Below are 20,631 nucleotides of genomic sequence, written 5' to 3'. Positions count from 1 at the left end.
GTAAATACAAGCTTCACAATTGCCCTTACATTATAGCTTGTTTCTCTGCTGCCAAAAGCAGCGATATCGCTTAATACTGGACTAATGTCAAATGTTGTTGTTCCCATCAGTCAGACACAAAACACATAATAATGATAATAGGGTACAGTTTGAAAAAACAGTAGTTTCCCTTTATATATATGCGTGAATGGTAATTGTCTGAATCAGTCAAACGTCCTCTGACTACCAAACGAGCGCCGGCCAACGGATCCTCTTACTCTGTGTGAGTCCCAACGCAAACTTTTAGAACAGCTCACAAAGGCTCGGTCTATCAGAAGACAGGGATCTGACACCACAGGGTGAGGCGACGTGCTTTTAAGCAATATTTCTTTTCCAGGGAGAAGACTTCCCACTTCCTGTGGGTCTCAGGTGATTGACAGGAAACCGAGTGTAACAGAATGCGCTGCTGATACGGAAACACACTCGCCCTGACAAACAACGAGTGATCAAACCGGAGCTGGGAGTGTGTGACAAATTGCCCCACGCTGGCTGATAGTGCAGTCGGAAGAAGAGCTTTTGTGCTCCTCATCTTTATATCTGACAATGTCTGGATGTGGCTTGCATTTATCCGTAAGTTGTGGAAAATGTTATTTATTTTACCAGTTTTAGTTGTCAGTGATGGTATCTTGAGTGCCTTAGCATTTGCTTAGAGGACAGTTTAGTGGAAGGGAAACAGAGCCATTGCATCTTTAGCTTTTAACCCTTGTGTAGTCCACCCCTCTCAACTTTTTGTTTTTCTGGATAATATTTTTTTTCCAATGTTTTAGGAATGTTATCTTTTTTAATTAAGCTAATATATGAGGCCATTTTCTCTACCCATTACAGAAACATAGGGCCTAATCTTGGAAAAAAATCTTAGAAATGTGGAAACATAGGCACACACCATCTCAATTGGGGTTTTCACCGCAGGCTTATGGTCAGCCAACCCGTTCTCACGGCAGTTTGTGTAATGGTCACGCTGTTTTGATCGATTGATTCGTCAACAGGGACACGCTTTTTCCGTTTATTTGGTGGTCGTCACCACGAAATGGGACCATGTCACGAACTGCCAGGAGACTGGGCTGCAGCAGCCTGTGACGAGCCGCGGTCTCCGGGGGACGCAACAATAGGAAAATGAAACGCCACATGACGGCAACAGCGACGGGACATACCGCCACACGTAAGACATGCTACAACAACGTGACGGTTGTGGTTAGGAGAAGAAGAACGCGGAGAGGAACTGCCACACACGGGACACAATGCTGTTGCTACATGACCCGTCCCCACCGATCTTTACTTCTCAATACTACTCGCTACCGTAATCGTGCTGCTATCACAAAAAAGATGCTTCCCATTGAAATACATTAGTTTAAAATGTGTGCTCTCCCATAAAACCCTGTCCCTTGCCACTATTAGATGGAAGCAGGATGTAAGTGAGATCACACATGATGACACTTGGGATGCAATACTAAAAAGCATCCCCCCCTCCTTTATCTGTGCAAGGCACAGACCACTAAAGTGTAAAATATTGCATCGGGCTCAGTGGACCAAAGAGAAGTTATCCGAGAGATTCCCAGACATAGATCCAGCGTGCAATCGTTGCAAAATGACCACATCCTCATATATACACACATTTTGGAGGTGTGCCAAGCTATTGACGTACTTACGTAGGTTCTAGGTGTCTATAACCGTCACAGCTCTTTTTGGAGGACTTTCTGTTGCCTACAGTTTGAACAGCTCTCAGTGGGACTTTCTGAATGTTGCTTGCCCAATGCCTTATCCTTATGAAATGGACAGATGCCATCCCTCCGTCTTTATTTTATAAGACATACACTTAGAGGTTCATCTGGCAAATTCTATGACATCTGGCAACCTTTTTTTGAAATATGTGAAAGAAAAATCAGAGCTAATCTAACCCAATCTAACTAGGACAACTGCTGGCTTCCATTTATTTAGCTGACAACCTGCTTGGTTTTTACTCAGTGTGTACTGTACCTTGTTTATTTACTTCTTGGAGTGGGAACTCTGTTCTGAGTGTGTCTGTATGTCTTTGTTCTGTTCAATGAAAAAAACTCAATAAACAAACTAAAATTTGTGCTCTTCACCATGAAAAAAAACAACCTAGAAAATCGTGTCCCTGTACACATATCAATAGATTAAATGACGTCACCATTTCACGAACTGCCATGAGACTCGGATGGGTCAATAGTTGGAATGTTGTCTTTTTCGGAATTAGGGCAAAAACCGGGATGTTATGCGTATGTGAGCGGAGTCAGTGTTTTACAAAATGGTTGCCGCTGTGTTTGACAAAGACAATGACAGGTCGCTGGCGTGTCTCTCAGCAGGCTGGGTGCGAACACAATAAACTCCTGCCCTGGTGCAAACACTAGTAGAAAGAAAGAGAGAGAGACTTAAACACGCACAGACACACGCGCACACACACACACACACACACACACACACACACACACACACACACACACACACACACACACCACACACACACACACACACACACACACACACACACACACCAATTCCATTTCACAGTCTGCTGGAGTCTGACAATCTCTCCAATCTGCAGAGGCTCATACCCTGACTCCCAGTGACCCCCCAAACAATTTTAGAGTGATATCTCTGAATGCATTACAGAGCAGTCAAACACCCTGGGACAGGAAGAGGCTCAGGATCTTTTTTTTATTCCGAGTTGCTGCTTGCTATCGCGCTGCCCGTAGTCGCCTGGAATCCACTGTGAAAACTATGCATACTAATCCCTGCTTTAGTTTTTAAGAAAAATGCCAGTTCCATAGAACCCAGGTCTTGGTTTTGGTTGTCACCATCCTTCCTATCAGTAATAGCTTAGATGGAGGGACACAGTCAAATTACTAAATCCAATGGTTTCCTACAAACAAGCACTCAGGCAATCAGACAGGTTGTAAACAACCCCCCCCCCACCCCCCCAGGTTAGACAAAGTTAATTGAAAGAGGAAGTGAAGGCAATGGGTAAATTGTTCTCAGTTCACAGGACCATTTCACTGGCGGACTATTATGGTTAGCTTTTATCCTCGATGTTCCACTTCCAGGGTTTCTTGCGGGGATTTCACTTATTTAATCCGGATAGCCGTTACATTGGGCTTCATTTGTGTTGGCATTTAAAAAGTCTGGTAGATTTCTGAGGACTATGGTTCCCTGGTCCTCAGATCTCTGCAGGGTAAATCCAGACAGCTAGCTAGACTATCTGTCCAATCTGAGGACTATGGTTACCTGGTCCTCAGATCTCTGCAGGGTAAATCCAGACAGCTAGCTAGACTATCTGTCCAATCTGAGGACTATGGTTAACTGGTCCTCAGATCTCTGCAGGGTGAATCCAGACAGCTAGCTAGACTATCTGTCCAATCTGAGGACTATGGTTACCTGGTCCTCAGATCTCTGCAGGGTAAATCCAGACAGCTAGCTAGACTATCTGTCCAATCTGAGGACTATGGTTACCTGGTCCTCAGATCTCTGCAGGGTAAATCCAGACAGCTAGCTAGACTATCTGTCCAATCTGAGGACTATGGTTACCTGGTCCTCAGATCTCTGCAGGGTAAATCCAGACAGCTAGCTAGACTATCTGTCCAATCTGAGTCTTCATTTAACAAAATGAATGTACACATGTTCCACCAAAACCAGTTCCTTCCTGAGACTATTTAGCCATGGCTCTGTCTCACGCTTAGCACCGCCGAGACGACTGTGATTGGTTTAAAGTTCCCATGGCATGAAAATTTCACTTTGAGTTTTTTTCTCATTCATATGCGTTCCCCAGGTCTATATAAAAGCATCCCAAGAGCACCATGTCATGGGACCTTTAAAGAAATCTCAATAAACCAGAGCACGTTTTTCTCCCATCCCAGAATGCTGTATGGACTAGCCAGACCCTCCTTTGCAGAGCTGTGGAGGAAGGTCTGGCAAAGCGAGACTAGCTTTTATCTACAAAAAAGATGAGCACATTTGTGCACACAGGTTGTTTTTATATGACATCAGTGAGTTCACTTTCACTTAATCTGATCTGATAATCTGATTTTTGGACTGCGAGTGTTTGTTGCCTCCGCAGACTCAGCGGCAGAGATTCTTTCTTCCGGATTTTAATAATTGAGTGAGGACACTAAATTATTAGGATTCTTATATGGTGCAATTGGTTGCTATGGCAACCATGTTTAGCAAATAGTTGGCTATTTACACATCCAGCAGATGCAGAGCAATATTAGCTTTTATTTGGAGGTATGTTTGTATCCACCCGATGATTGGAAGTACAATGTTCAATCGATTTTATTCACCTCACTCACTTGTCATTTGATCCATTGCTGATGTAAAATATGCAAAAACGATTTCTTTTGTAGCAAGTAAAAAAAGTAGCAAAAGTGTGAGATCACTTCCATCTTACTCTGTCCTGTTACTAACGTTTTCTTTCTTTTCTTGTTTAAATCTTAACCCAGGGATGTTTTATTGGAAGGCTCCTCATTGGATGAGACTTTTCTCACTGATATGAAGAAAGAATACAATATTAGGCTTGCATGAGCGCCTGCAGGGCTTGTGGAAAAGGGAGTTTTCTTCCAATGGTGCAGCAAGTTAACTCAGTTTGGCTCCCTCCTGTCGAGCTGTGGGCTGTTTTGGGCCGATCAGATAAGGAGCGGAGTTCCTCATATTTCAATAAGTCAATGAGCTTAACTTAGTTGTCTGTTCGGAGATATTCTGAGTTGGGAAATGAAACATACCTTTCAAAATGTTTTTTGGGAGAGAATGCACTGAATGTCCCTTTCTACTAATTTCCTTTTCAGCTAAAAGGTCCCATGACATGGTGGTCTTTGGATGTTTTTATATACACCTTAGTGGTCCCTAATACTGTATCTGAAGTCTCTTTTATATAGACCTTAGTGGTCCCTAATACTGTATCTGAAGTCTCTTTATATAGACCTTAGTGGTCCCCTAATACTGTATCTGAAGAATCTTTTATATAGACCTTAGTGGTCCCTAATACTGTATCTGAAGTATCTTTTATATAGACCTTAGTGGTCCCCTAATACTGTATCTGAAGAATCTTTTATATAGACCTTAGTGGTCCCTAATACTGTATCTGAAGTCTCTTTTATATAGACCTTAGTGGTCCCCTAATACTGTATCTGAAGTATCTTTTATATAGACCTTAGTGGTCCCTAATACTGTATCTGACGTCTCTTTTATATAGACCTTAGTGGTCCCTAATACTGTATCTGAAGTCTCTTTATATAGACCTTAGTGGTCCCTAATACTGTATCTGAAGAATCTTTTATATAGACCTTAGTGGTCCCTAATACTGTATCTGAAGTCTCTTTTATATAGACCTTAGTGGTCCCCTAATACTGTATCTGAAGTCTCTTTATATAGACCTTAGTGGTCCCTAATACTGTATCTGAAGTCTCTTTCCCAAAATTTAACCTTGGTGCAGAATTGGTGCTTATGATGATTCCAGATCGGCCCATCTGAGCTTTCATTTTCTCAAAGGCAGAGCAGGATACCCAGGGCTCGGTTTACACCTATCTCCATTTCTAGCCACTGGGGGACCATAGACCAGTTGGGGAAACTCATATTAATGTTAAAAAACCTCATAAAGTGAAATTCCCATGTCAACGGCCCTTTATGCATTCCACAGATTTTAAACAATCACAAAAACAAAATGAGACAGACATGCTTGCACTCACACTTGAACAATTGAACAACTGTGCAAACAATGTGAGCATTGAACGTCGTTTGGAATAATTAACTCGCCGCGCTGCTCTTGCCAATTACCTTTTAAGTACAGACTACTGTGAACGAATTACCTTTAAGTGCAGACAGTACCCATTTAATTATGTTGCTGTTTTCCCGCTGTCCATGTGTGAACACATTAGCAAGAACACAGCTCAGACACGTTTCTTCACGCTCTCTCTCTCTCCCTTTCCCTCCGTTTTGACAATTAACTGTGGTTTTCTGTTATTGACACATTATGCAAATGAGGTTTGTTAAAAGAACAGCAGGTAGACTTCTCTCAGCCCAGCTGCACCCCCACACCTATCACTGAGGCCCCTCTCGGCAGGTGGTGGGTTTGTTTGGAGCGTAGCTGCTTGAGAACACCAATAGTTAGATCACATGTTAGCAGGTGATAAATAAAGAACATTCCTTCACATATGCTCACGCTGCGTATGTCCACAGTCACACTGCAGAGGTGTGGTATAGTCAGTGTGTGCTAAAAAGTAGCAATGTGGGAGTTATGTTTGATTCCTGTTTGATAAACGTACTTCAAATACTTGAACGGGCTTACTATCCCCCGCTTTCATTTCCAAATTTAGACGAGAAAATCAATATCACTGTCATATCTGTGTGTTAAAGAGCCTCTCTTATACACCTTTTCAACATCGTATTTGTACTCTTGGGCGTCTGCTTGAATAGTTTTACATGCTTCGATGTACAAAAAACATATTCTGTTTCTCATAATGCCCACTGCAGCTCCTCTGTCTGAAACACAATTGCATCATCAAATTTGTGGCGGGACAGCCAGGTATCCGCCGGTTTTGCGTGAAGCTAAATTTTCAGGGTTTTACCGTTCACACTTACACTTACACACACGCACAATAGCGTTAAATGCTAACGTACATAACAAAGCTTCACCTTTTAGGTGTACACAACAGAAAACACGTGTCATTTAAATGTCATTTAGCTGACGCTTTTATCTGAAGAGATTTTCTATTAAGTGCTTTCAACCCTGAAGGTGCATACTCCACACAACATGTAGTGAGTGCAAGTACATTAGCTTTAAATGAGCAAAATTACAAAGAGCCATATGAAAGTGCCGCTCCAAGAATATATGTATATGTGTATTCTTTTTTTCCCTTTTCCTCCTTCATGTTTACCGAGGTGTAGAAAGAGTCCACCTTTGGGGGAAGATACGTAGGCTTTCGGTTCCTGATGTCAATAGGGAGCTCATTCCATCATTTAGGAGCCAGGACAGCAGTCAGGATTTCATTGAGTGATTAGTAGTCCGTCTCAGTGAGAGGGGTTTGCGGGTCGAGGTATAGTTTTAGACCATGTTCTGGATGTAAGTTGGGGCTGATCCGTTTGTGGCCCTGTATGCAAGTACTAGTCCAGCACAGAGATCAAAGCAACACTTTATTAATATGGTAAGAATGCAGAAGTGTCTGTCCTCAAAACCTACACGGCTCGCTGTCACTCAAACTCATTAGCCAATTGGGATGCACCCCTGAAAAGACCGGCTCATGCCAGAGGCTAGTCTGAGAAAAGCAGAGATCCTCCCAAGTCTCTGAGCTAGAGTCCAAGTCTCAAGTCTGTGGTGGTTATTATGAGTGCTGTATCACCTGCTCCAAACACTACACAGCCCTATATAAAGAATTATACATGATTGATCGTTGCTCAAGAAGTTTTGTTTTAATGTATTGGCATGAATGAGGTTTGATGTTTGGTTTCTAATTGCAACAACCAGTCCAAAATTGTGATTGGTTTAAAGAAATGCCAATAAACCAGAGCACGTTTCACTCCCATCCCAGAATGCTGTTTGGACTAGCCAGACCCTCCTTTGCAGCGCCATGACGGAGGGTCTGGCAATGCAAGACTATACAGTATACCATGAGACAATGTGTGAAATAGTAAAAAAATAAAAATCCATCCATCCATCCATCCATCTTCATCCGCTTATCCGGTATCGGGTCGCGGGGGCAGCAGCTCCAGTAGGGGACCCCAAACTTCCCTTTCCCGAGCCACATCAACCAGCTCCGACTGGGGGATCCCGAGGCGTTCCCAGGCCAGGTTGGAGATATAATCTCTCCACCTAGTCCTGGGTCTTCCCCGAGGCCTCCTCCCAGCTGGACGTGCCTGGAACACCTCCCTAAGGAGGCGCCCAGGAGGCATCCTTACCAGATGCCCGAACCACCTCAACTGGCTCCTTTCGACGCGAAGGAGCAGTGGCTCTACTCCGAGCTCCTCTCGGATGACTGAGCTTCTCACCCTATCTCTAAGGGAGACGCCAGCCACCCTCCTGAGGAAACCCATTTCGGCCGCTTGTACCCTGGATCTCGTTCTTTCGGTCATCAAAAAATAAAAATAAAAAAAACAATGTAAGGCCCTAGTGCCGATCAAAGCCACGTAATGTATCTAAACTTGTTTTGGCCCAGTGTGGGGAATGTTATATTCTTTCATTTTGGATCGCCGTTAGCTTCAGCATTAGCTAAAAGCTAGTCTGGGAGCTATATGACAAAACTTACTCCCAGACATTATAACATTTGAAAATACAATCATATTTAACCTTGGTGTTGTCTTCCCGTTCAGGACCCTCTCGTGTCCCTTGAGTCAAACTGACCCGTAAGTTATTTGGGGTTTTAAAAACAATTCTGAAATAACATTTTACTTCACAATCTGTTAACAAATATTGTCTTTATCTCAATTTTAAACAATTGAGATAACATATATGTTTAGGGAATGCAATCAGTCTCTACTAGAAGTGTCAAATCCAGGAATACATGTTTATCACAGACACATTAATCTTCAGATAGAAAAATGGAACTTGTACCATTTTTCTTCTTGTTCAGTTTTGAAATGGGTCAATTTGACCCGGTTACCATACAAGGGTTAAAAATAACATTGGTAAAGGAAAAGGGTCAATTTGACAAAATTTGTCAAATAAACACTTAACGCAATTCAATGAAAAACAAAATAAAACAAAAAGACACTACTCCAAATAGATCTATTTTAAAGCGCCCATATTCTGCTCATTTTCAGGATCATACTTGTATTTTGAGGTTATACCAGACTAGGTTTACAAATAAGATAACAAAAAGCCCTATAACATACTGTAATTTGGTATTAAATAGGTAAATTCCCTTGAGTCAATGTGTCTTAAGTGATTTTTTTAAAACCATACTGAGCTTTTCGTTTTGATAGTCTTTGGGAGAGAGTTTAATTCACACATTGGTTTGATTTTCACTGTAGGTAAAATAAATCTACCTCCTACTGCATGCCTCGTTAGATAATGATGTTTATCACAGGACTGTGTGGGGGGGATGGGGTATTGTATATGATTTTTGAATCAATGTTATGAAGTGCATTGAATTCTCAGGCATAATGGCCCATCATGGGCCCATGACCCACATTTTCACTTAGGTATCCTGCATTAAAAACCCTGCGGGCTAAGGTTGATATCATGGTCGAGGTGAGGCTGGATGGCCATGGCACAGTTTCATAACGCATGGAATACTTGTTTGGGTGCGGGGGAGAAAAAGAAAAGGACAAAAGGGGGAGGAAGAGCCATTGAAAACTGTAATTAAGTCTTTTCTCTCATTCTGGCCTTGAACACTGGAGAGAGCAAATAAAAAGGAGAACATCTATGACAATCAATGGCTTCTTAAGGTCTTATTTCTCTTCAGCCCATCACTTTTTCTTCTCTTTTTTGGAATACTTTTCGTTATTGGGTGACATCGTCTTATCTGTGCTTTTAATGCACGTTAAAGGATCAGTTTGAGCATTTAGGTTTATTTTTTCTTTGGAAATAGGCTACTCTACTCTGCTCTGTGTGGTATCTTCCCAGCGGTTTCTACTTCTGGTTGGATAGTGTGTGAGAGTAGCCGTGGGTCATGTGAAGATCCTACAAGAGCTGGTAGTTGTGTAAACTGCATGTACTGTACACACTATCTGCATTCACACTGTAATCTTTATTTTAGAAGTTACTGGGTAATGTTATTACTTCTTTCATTAACTTGAAGTCTAATGGATTATGATTTGAAATCTATTAATTACATCATACAGTAACTTTTTTCATGTATAAAAGATGGATTGACTGGCAAATGCGTAAAAAGTAGCTTGTGGCTTGGTTGGCTCAGTTGGTAGAGTAGGCCATCCATCCATCCATCTTCATCAGCTTATCCGGTATCGGGTCGCGGGGGCAGCGGCTCCAGCAGGGGACCCCAAACTTCCCTTTCCCGAGCCACATCAACCAGCTCCGACTGGGGGGTCCCGAGGCGTTCCCAGGCCAGGTTGGGGATATAATCTCTCCACCTAGTCCTGGGTCTTCCCCGAGGCCTCCAGGCACGTCCAGCTGGGAGGAGGTAGAGCAGGCGCACATTTTAATAGGTTTAGGCCTCTAAGACGAGATCCAGGGGTCAAGTCTGACCTGTGACTATTTCCTACATGTCTTCCCCCCCTCTCTCCCGTTTCTTACCTAGTTGTCCTGTCCAATAAAGGCAAAAAAGTCCCAAAAATTAAAGAAATGAAATTTAAAAAATGTATCTTAGCAGTGAATCAAGAGAAAATGATGTTCCAACTCTTCAGCTCCTTTCAGCTCTAATGAACATTTAGCATCTTTTAGCTCAGTTGGCCTGTTTCAGTATTTGGTGTGACATAAACAAAATTGCATTTATTGTATGGGGGGGGGGGGGGGGGGAAATTGACGTGTAGTTGTGGAGGCCCTTATAGGAACTAGGTAATTGGAAGTATTGTAATGATGTAACGAATTACTTATACTGCTGAGCAACTTTTAAAGTAATGTAATTAACTTAAAACTTGCCATTTTCAGCATTTAGCTTGCTAAATCAATGTTTGTTGTTTCCCATAGCGAGTGTGGAAGAGCTCTACAGTTCAATTATATGCAGGAATGTGCCTAATTTTGACCGGGGGTGTGCAAAAGTACAAGAATATGTGCATTTGGAAAGATAGCAGAGATACTTCTATTACTTCTATTTTAAGTACATATAACATAATGGTCTATTGGCGAAGTAGCATTGGTCACTTTAGGGGGGTGTATTTTTGCTCCTCAACAGGGATGAAAATAATTCTGCAAAGACAGGTGTATGTAGGCTAGAAAGGGGGGAATCCCTTGATCCTCCTCAGATAATTAGCACCCTGAGGATGACCATGCTGTCCCCATCTTCCCTTCCACCAGTCATCAGCCTGAAATCAAACATCTTAACAACCTGACTTCCCCAGGTCTTCCATCAGTCCATATCCCAGTTATGCCAGAACTGGGATGTGGACTGATGCTGAAACCGCTCTGAATCACTGCCAGGGTGCAATTATTCCCGCATCCACTGCACCTAGTTAGTTTGTATGCAAAAAGCTTGGCGCAGCATGGTGCTCACCATTTTTATCCATCTAGTAAATATTCAGAGCCTTTGGAGGAATTTTTTATTTGAAAGGCCTGAACAGGGGTGCAGTCATACCTCCTTTGTAGCATTTCTCTTTTTTTTGGCAGCAGTCATCCCAATATGGAAGTTGGTAGATCACCGTGTGGGCAAAGCACACACCTGCCTGACAACTTGTCTTAGCACTTAGGCTGCTTGTCACCCCACAGTTTCTTTGTCTAGTTAAAAAGAAACTCTGAGCAACCCATGTTGATAGTGCATTGTGGTTTTTGTAACACCCTGGATATAGTTCTATCATTGAAGACATGGTGGAAAGACCCCACCAGGCTGAATGTTGTCAGATTTCTGGTGCATTTTGTATACATCAGAACGAGATATGCTCACTGTTGTGTACTGTTTGCTGATGTAAAAAGCTGATTGATGGAGATAATTGGAATGCATTTACTAGAAGACATACAAGACCACCACTTCAACTGTTCAAACATCATGCAAAGTAGTGGGACAGACAGCTCAGGCTTCAAGACAAATGAGATGCCAGGTAGAAGTGTAAAAGAAATAATATTCCATGGGATTAAAAACATACTTTGGGAACCTCCTGGCACAGAAAATGGCCAGAATGCTGACGAATGAACGGCAACCCAACACATGCTCACTCCCACCTCGTAAAATACAGATGGTTGGTCAGGTGCCTTTGGCGTTGTTATTGACGCTAACACATGCTTAGTTGGGACTATTGGCGTCCCTTTTGAAATGAAGAAATGAAGTGAAGGGAGTTAACCTTTCTTGTTGGAAAGTGACAAAGCTCAGTCTAATGTAGGAACCAGGTCCTGGTTGTTTGATGGATTTTAATTTCCTTTGCTTAACACTTTTAACATTTAGTTACAATTAGTCTGCTCCTCACCAGACCTTCCACCACAGCGCTGCGAAGGAAGGTCTGACAAGTCCCCCACAGCATTGGGAGAAAAACGTGCTCTGGATAGTTGGCATTTGTTTAATCCTCATGTTGTCCCTCAAGTTTTCCTTTATCAATGTTCTTTTTAATTATCAAATTGTAATTACCCAAAATAACATGATTGATTCCACACAACGCTCTTTGGGTGATTTTGTCTTATTCAATTTCATAGAATTTGAAAACAATTGAAGAGGTTTTGAAATAGTGTTGAGTAAAAGTTGACATATTCCAGCCTGTGATTACTGATCAACATCCATTCCTTTAATTTTTGTCTAAATAATTCCTAATTTCTACTTTTCTAACTCAAAAACGTGTTGCAATTGTCAAAAAAAGTGACAAACATGGGGAAAAAGCATCAAAAGTGTTGGAAAAAAGGATACAAATAGCAGAAAAAGTTTAAAACATCAACAATATTGTTGTTTTTTTGATGGGAAGACAACACGAGGGTTAAAACAATCACAATAATTATTTAGCAATGGTGCCTCTGCTAAATAGTCTCAGGAAGGAAGTTATTTTGGTGGAACATGTGTACGTTCAGAAGTTGTTTTTGTCGTCAACAGAAAACTCAGATTTGATAGATAGTCTAGCTAGCTGTCTGGGTTTACCCTGCAGAGATCTGAGGACCAGGTAACCATAGTCCTCAGATTGGACAGATAGTCTAGCTAGCTGTCTGGATTTACCCTGCAGAGATCTGAGGACCAGGTAACCATAGTCCACAGAAAGTTTGAAATGCAAACTCAAGGAAGCCCAAGGCAACGGATATCCAGCCTAAATGAGGTACATCTGGCACAATTTCCATCGACAATGGAGCAATCCCGGATGTGGAACGTCAAGGATGTAGAAAGACTCAGTATTTACCAACCACAAGCTTTTCCTTTATATGACAGCTGCATAGGTGAGGCTATGGTAACATTTGATGTAATGCAGAATAGTAATTTATTTAAAACCAGAAAAGCAACAACAATATTACCTGCATGTCAGGATTTTGTATAAAAAGACTGACTGGGACTGAGTTTTATGACCTCTAACACAAACAACTGAGATGTCGGAAGAGCCCAACTCTACCAAGACTCTCAGGTATTCATTTTAATGTTGGAAATTAGTCTGCGACATTGGAATCACTTGAAAGTCGTTTGGTGTAAGGTCAGCTTAAGAGATGAAAAATGACTACAAAGAGACCTAAAACAGCTACCAAGACCCAAAGCACAATGCCTACCCCAGAGGGTGTGCCAGGGTTTGAAGCCAATTTGATAAAGTGACCAAAACAGTGGAATTACAACTTCTGTGTCCGTCACGTGATGCCATGAGGGACAAAAAAAGACTTCCCATAGAGCGCTCAACCAGAAGTAGCTGGTGCGCCTCCTCTATGGGGCCCCATAGAAAGCGGTGCCGATCATCCAGGCGATTTTACACGTGGCAGTTGAGCTTTTTTGGCTTCATGCGCCACCTCCAATGCTATACATCCATGCCACAAACCAACAAAGGGATGCAAAACAACTGTAAAGAGACATAAATGACTACACAGAGATGCAGACTGTGAAAAGACAAAAATTGAATGTAAAAAGATGCAAGCCGACTACAATGACACGCTGTATTAAAATTAAAATGCCTTCAATGAGATGCAAAACATAACCTATTCATTTTCATCTGTTTGGTGAGGCTATACATGTCTGTACCCAAGGGTCCATTCTCTCATACCCACTGGATCTGGATGTGCCTAAAACAGGTCTTCAAAGATCTGGGATGCATTATCTAATCACTTTTTTTTCCATATGCTCGAGTGGAGAAGCAGAGGGACACAAAGCTCCTTGAGGCTGTGATTTCCTCTACACCACTGACTGTGATCGCCTGTGACATGAAGCTTTCTAAGGAGACAATAAGGTGCGGGGGAGATGCATCAAGAAAATGGGGATGGCAAGGGGGGAGCGGAGAGATGAGGAAAAAGTAATAATGGAGGTGATTTGGGTGCCAGTAGGTGTCCTCATTCAACAGTGAGAGGATTCAGCCTGCAACAGCCATTACAGGATCAGATCAGTGTTACAACACCCTGGAGGCTTACATTCAAACTGCTGCTAAACCCATTCACTATTCAAGGTGCACTTAGAGCGATTTCTGTGTGATTTACACAGAAATCATGTCCCACACATGTGGCCCAGCTCTAATCTGATTGATACAAGTATTTGTTCTGCTTTAGAAGACCTACTGCATATGGACGTTTTTTCTTCTTCTGCTACACAACCAAGATCTGTAAATCAAATGTCTCTCTTTCAAGGAGAAAACAAATCAGTACCCAAAAGGAGATATTTACACGTTGTTACGTGTTACGTTTGGTGTCATTGTGCTCCATTTTGTTTGCATAGATGTAGATAGATAGATAGATAGATAGATAGATAGATAGATAGATCTTGATCCAATAAATGGGAAGTTATAGTGTTGCAGCAGCAAAATCAGTCACACAGCACAGAATATATAAATACAAATGAAATACTAGGATAGAATATAAATACATACAATATACATGAAATAATAATAATATAATAATAATAATAATAATAATAATAATAATAATAATAATAATAATAGGAATAAAATACAAGAATATATAATCAGAGAGAGAAATTGTTTGCATACAGCCAGTCCAGAATTCTTTGGGGCTTGTCACGGTTGATAGGCATGAAAGTGGGAGAGAGATGGGGGGTGACACGCAGCAAAGGGCCGAAGGTCGGACCCCAACCCGGACCGTTGCAGGACCCAGCCAACGTGGGTCAAACGCTGGTACTGGGTGAGCCAGAGGCCGCCCCAAGTGTGCCTGCTTTATAATCAGGGTTTCTGCGGGGTCTTAAAAAGTAAATTAAAATGTCTAAGATTTCAAAATGAACAATGTAGGCCTTAAAAGTCTTAGCATCGCTGACATATTGTGTTCTAGATCTAAATTATTCAACAGATCTTAGTTTTCCTACGTCAGTGTAACACTACATCTAATGCCAACCTGTAAAATACGGTCGTTTAGACAGTGGCTGTCCACGTCTGATGTGAAAAAGCCTTCGGTGTGTGTGTAGAACGTACCGGGGAGAGCAGCATCTAGAGGGGGTTTAGAGAGTAGTCTGAAGTCTCTTTTATATAGACCTTAGTGGTCCCTAATACTGTATCTGAAGTCTCTTTTATATAGACCTTAGTGGTCCCCTAATACTGTATCTGAAGTCTCTTTCCTAAAATTCAGTCTTGGTGCAGAATTCCAGCCACTAGAGCCAGTCCCACAATGAGCTTTCCTTAGTATGTGCCATTTCGGAGCCTGTAGCTTTTGAGGAGGGGGGGGGGGGGGGGGGGGCAAGGCAAGGTGGAGGCTGGGGGTGTGGCCTTGACCAACTGCCACTTTGCTCGTTTGAAAGCCATGATGTCTCTCTCTCATGTGGGGACCAAATTCTCTGGGCGGGCAAAGCAGAGAAAGGGGAGGTAACCTTTCCCCTTATGACCTCATAAGGAGCAAGATTCCATTGATTGGAACATCTGAGCTTTAATTTTCTCAAAGGCAGAGGAGGATACCCAGGACTCTACCCAGGGGCCATAGACAGGCTGGGGGAACTCATATTAATTACAAACCCCATAAAGTGACATTTTCATGCCATGGGACCTTTAAATTTGACTTTACATTACATCACATGTCCTTTAGCTGACGCTTTTATCCAAAGCGGCTTACAGTTGCCATATATTTCAGAGGTTGCATGCCTGGAGCAACAAGGGGTTAAGTGTCTTGCTCAGGGACACATTGGGTGATGTGGGAATCAAACCCAGATCTCCCACACTAAATGCATATGTCAGATCCACTTTGACACCCCCCCCCCTTGGTAAAACCCTCATAATAAAAAGTATGTTAAGTAAGTATATATATTGCATGCTGTAACAAAAAAAAAAGATTACAAGTTTAAAAATCCTGCTAAGTTAGGAGCTGAGAACCGGCCGACGCAGCTCCGGAGACGTTCGGGAGTCAGGGGACCGTCAGACCCAGCCCCTCTTTGGCTCACTCTCTGCAACCAATGCAACATTGCCGGGTCCCAGTGTGGAACGAGCTGTATGTGCAGGACTGGGTTAAAATATTGACCGGGATGTGCAAAAGTTCACAGTATGAAGTACAAAGTGCAAGAAGATGTCCATGTGAAAAGATGGCAGAGATATGTGTTAATGTCATGCGTGATATAATATCAGATATGTACTGTATCTACCACATAATCTTACTGGAAACTATATTTAACGCCAGACTAGTTAGATCAACGTAGATTCACCTGGAAAAAAAGATAAGCAAGATGATTTATTATCATAATTATTATTATTATTTCAAATGTTGGGTGAAATCGCCCATTGTCTGTTGTACATTGGTTAGATAACTAAATGCGGTACATAACAGAAAATACACGTTAGACAGGCGTTTGTGCTGCCTCAAAACCCCCAGCGTCACCTAGTGAGTCTTATATAATAATTCATAATTTATACTGTTTATTGATTCCCAGTGGAGAAATTACAATTTACACTCTGTTTTGTTAGTAGTGACTACACACAGGCCAGAAATACACACACACACGCTCAGGTCCTAATCAAGTCTTGTGTGGAGGTTCCAAATCTGGACGGTTGTGGCCACGTTTTACATGTAAAAAACTCTTACAGAGTCAGGTATATATCCTTAGATACATGTCTACACATAAACATATTCAATATACACCCAGCGAGACAGACAGAGGGGGTGAGGAAATTCACACAGTAATGTGGGAGAGCACTAGAGGGCAGATCAATACCCACAGTGGGTGATGACTCCTGTGGTCCTGGTGGACCTCTCAAACCCACCGTGACCTTCGCAGCTCCTCCAGTCAGTAAATCTGGGAGAAATGGATGATGAGATGGGGGGGGAGTGTGGAAGCTGTAAAGAAAGGTTGCTGCTGAGCACATACACTGTCACATACTGGTCTCTACGCTTAGTGTATTTTGGGTGTAAAGACCATACACAAAAAAATGAAATAATGCACATAGCATCAGTGATGTCACCCATTGGTTTCTGCATTTTGGCCGTTGCCATGTTGGTTTTTCGGAGCCAGGAGTGGACATATTTAGTCAAAAAGGCAGCGCTGAGGAGTATGACTAAGCCAGTGTTCCTTATAGTTTCATGGTACTGATTCATCTTCATGTACGGTAGTACACGGAGCTTTGTTGAAAATTGGCAGACTTTTCCTTAAGATACCAGCTAATGCTAGCAGTAGCTAGCTAGCTTGGTTTGTAAATGTCCCAATTAACTTTGCTGGAGTGAAAACACATATTGAGAGGGTCACGGTTTAACCCTCATCCTTTGACGGGAAGACAACACAAGGGTTAAGATGAAAACATGTTCCACGCCGACAAGTTCACAGCTATTTAAATGTCCACAGTGCCATGGACACGCTTTGCTCAGCCTCTGTCCTGATTGGCAGGTCAGTGTGTAGCCACGCCCTAAAAGCCTTCCCAGGTTTATCTTCTAAACAAATGGGACCATGATTTACAAAATGCTAACAAAGAGCATTTCAGATAGAGGGTGAATACAGGAATGTTCAGTCAGACGGTAAAAAAATAATGTAATAATCACATTTTTCTGGGATTTGGGGGGTTATTTTGTGTCTCTGGTGCTTCCACACGCATACACACTTGGATAAAAAACTATCCATGCTGTTTTGAGTGAGATCCGGTTTCTGAATCTCCTCTGTCTTCAGACTCCGGGTGAGCTGTTCAACATCTGCACGGCTTTCTACGTCACTAGCCGAGACGAGGTGGCTAACCGTAGCATGCTAGCTCCTTCTCAATGGCTAAACACTGCTCCAACAGCCACTAGTTGACCATAATCTCCAAAAGAACTACTTCCTGTCCCTGTTCTACTTCCTGTCCCTGTTGTGCAGGTATTCCACAAGTGGCCCTGGTCTAGAAGAAGTCTCCCAGCTGATCCTGCCTTGGACTGACCAAAGCTGGAGAAAGAGTTATCTAGCTGATGGGATCTTACCGAGCTACTGAACATACAACAAAGATAGTGGAGAAGTGGGATGTCTCACTCTGGAGCTAAAACAGAGACCTAAACAAACAGGGTGAAAACCTTTGAATCCTATTCTGGTACAACCTCAAAAAACAAATTTTAACCTAGAAATTTGCATAATATGTACCTTCTATTGCAACCTTATCTATTTCATGAGGAGCCATCTTGGCCTTGTTTGGCCCATTGTATTCATAAAAGAAATAAGAGTACAGCGGTGTGGTAAAAAGGCTCCCTGCTGTGCTAGTAAAAAGAAACTCAGCAGAGATCATATGTCTTTGCACTCTCTGTAAGGGAAACAATAGCAGCATCTGGGCTAACAGCATGGGCGTTTGCTGAGTAAAGATGTGATGTGAGATTCACCACAGCTGTAGCCCCGGGAGACGTGGCCCTCGCAACGATGATCCCAATCATCCCAAGGTCAGGGCGCGTTTTCACATCATTATCACTCTTGCGTCATTCCCTTTCTCTCTCGCCGACTCCCAGAGGAAGCCCCGGCTGCTGCCAGTAGGCAGGTGACAAAAGAGGAAGGGGGGGGCTTGTGTCAATATACTGCCACGGTAAACTTTAGTGACCGTCTGACAGGCTCAAACAACACAGAGGTCACCTCGGTGGTCCGTCATGCCCGAGTCAAGACCAACTGTGACCTCATCAGGGAGAGACAGGGCAGCTGAAAGTGAAGGTTGCTGTGGAACAAGAGTCCAGAGCAAAAAGACGGGGACAATGTACTGAGATTGCAAAGTCATAATTTGATATGAGGTAAAGTGAAAGCCATGGGAAGCCTGATGAAGCCTATGGTGAAACGTATTACTGCAGCAGTTGCAGTTAATAACCGCAACCACCGCTATTTAAGAATGTTTGTGTCAGGCAATGCAGGGAATTGTGGACCCAAATGCAGAGACAGACGGGAATGTTGAGTTTGAGGTTTTAACTAAATAATAACCAAATCCATTAAACAAAAATTTGTCCAGTAACAGCAGGCAAAATCCAAACACAGGAACAGGCAGAAACCCAAAAACCGGAAAAACAAAAATACAGGAAGACAAAGACCAACTGGGTAGACAACACCAATGGAACATAGAACCCCATTAACAGTACAATGATCCGACAACGGACAAGGGGAACAAGGACTAAATCCAGAGGGCTGGGACACAGGTGGAAGACATCAGGTAATCACAAGAGTGGGAAAACACAGGAAGTAAAACTGAAGACTAGACAGCACAGAAAACCAGACCATCAAAATAAAACAGGAAACAGAACATACAGACACGTAAGAGACCACAAGAAACTACAACTAGACAAGACAAGGGAGCAACCCAGGACTAAAACATATACAAGACCAAAAAAAATAACACAAACTCGCCATGTGTTTTTTACTTTGTTATTAAAATCAGGTAATTGGAACATTTTTGGTGACCTAAAGATGTCTTGTTCAGCGTTTTCGTACTGCTATATACGCAGATAAATGGCACCAGTACCACTGGAGGTCTCGCTTTAGAAGGGGTGTTGCATTGGATACGTTCCTTCTTCACTGGCTTATTTCGGTTAGTGCCGGGCCACCGCGACCATGAACAACACCGGCTTGGGCCGCATCGTCCTCTCCAGCCTCTCATCATAAAATCATCTTAAAGCCAAGATGGCGACGGCTGCAACTCAAGACTTAAAAAAAGTTACCAAATGTAGCCCCCACCCTCAAAGCATTATCAATGCTCCTTCTCCAATGGATAAAGAATAGATTTTATTCCTAAAATAGCAGTAATTTAAACAAAGTAAAGCGCTGTAACCGCAATATAACCATACAGTCTGAGTAGCAGCTGGTTGTATTTAGCGGACGCCGGCTACCAGCGGGGGGGGGGGGTTTAGCCGCCAACAGGTGACGCTCCTTTCAATGGGCCGTGGCGATCCCAGATTATGATTAAAACACTCCCGAGGATGAACAACTATTTCCTGGGTGAAAGTATTTCGTTTTTGCAGCGTAGTGAACTCCGCTCTCGTCTTGAAAGCTCTGTTTTATGTTGCCACAACGCTGGCTTAGGGTCCAACCAGTAGTTATTTATGATTTATTCTATATTATATCTGAGATATTTTGGTCTGGACCAGACATTGGCCTATACAGAGCCATGACTAAGGCATTTCGGTGTGATCATCCACCTTTACTGTACATACATTTGATACTATGAGCCAGATTATGATTTTCTATTGCACATATTTATCAAATGAAAAGGAAAACTGAGTTTAGCTGGGTTTACCCTGTCGAGTCTGTCTGGGTCCACCAAATTACAAAGTAAATATCCACGCAATTAATTGTCATTAGACATATGGATGTTGGGTGCCAAGATAGCTCAGTTGGTAGGGAGGGCGCCCAGATATGGAGGTTTACTCCTCCACGCTACGGGCCCAGGTTCAACTCCGATCCGTGGCCCTTTACTGCTTGTCTTTCCCCCTCTTTCCCCCCTTTCATATCTATAAAAGCCTAAGAATGC

This window comes from Etheostoma spectabile, chromosome 21, assembly GCF_008692095.1.
Source record: "Etheostoma spectabile isolate EspeVRDwgs_2016 chromosome 21, UIUC_Espe_1.0, whole genome shotgun sequence".
Lineage (NCBI taxonomy): Eukaryota > Metazoa > Chordata > Actinopteri > Perciformes > Percidae > Etheostoma > Etheostoma spectabile.
The sequence above is the reverse complement of the archived record's forward strand: the minus strand, read 5'-3'. Positions refer to the sequence as shown.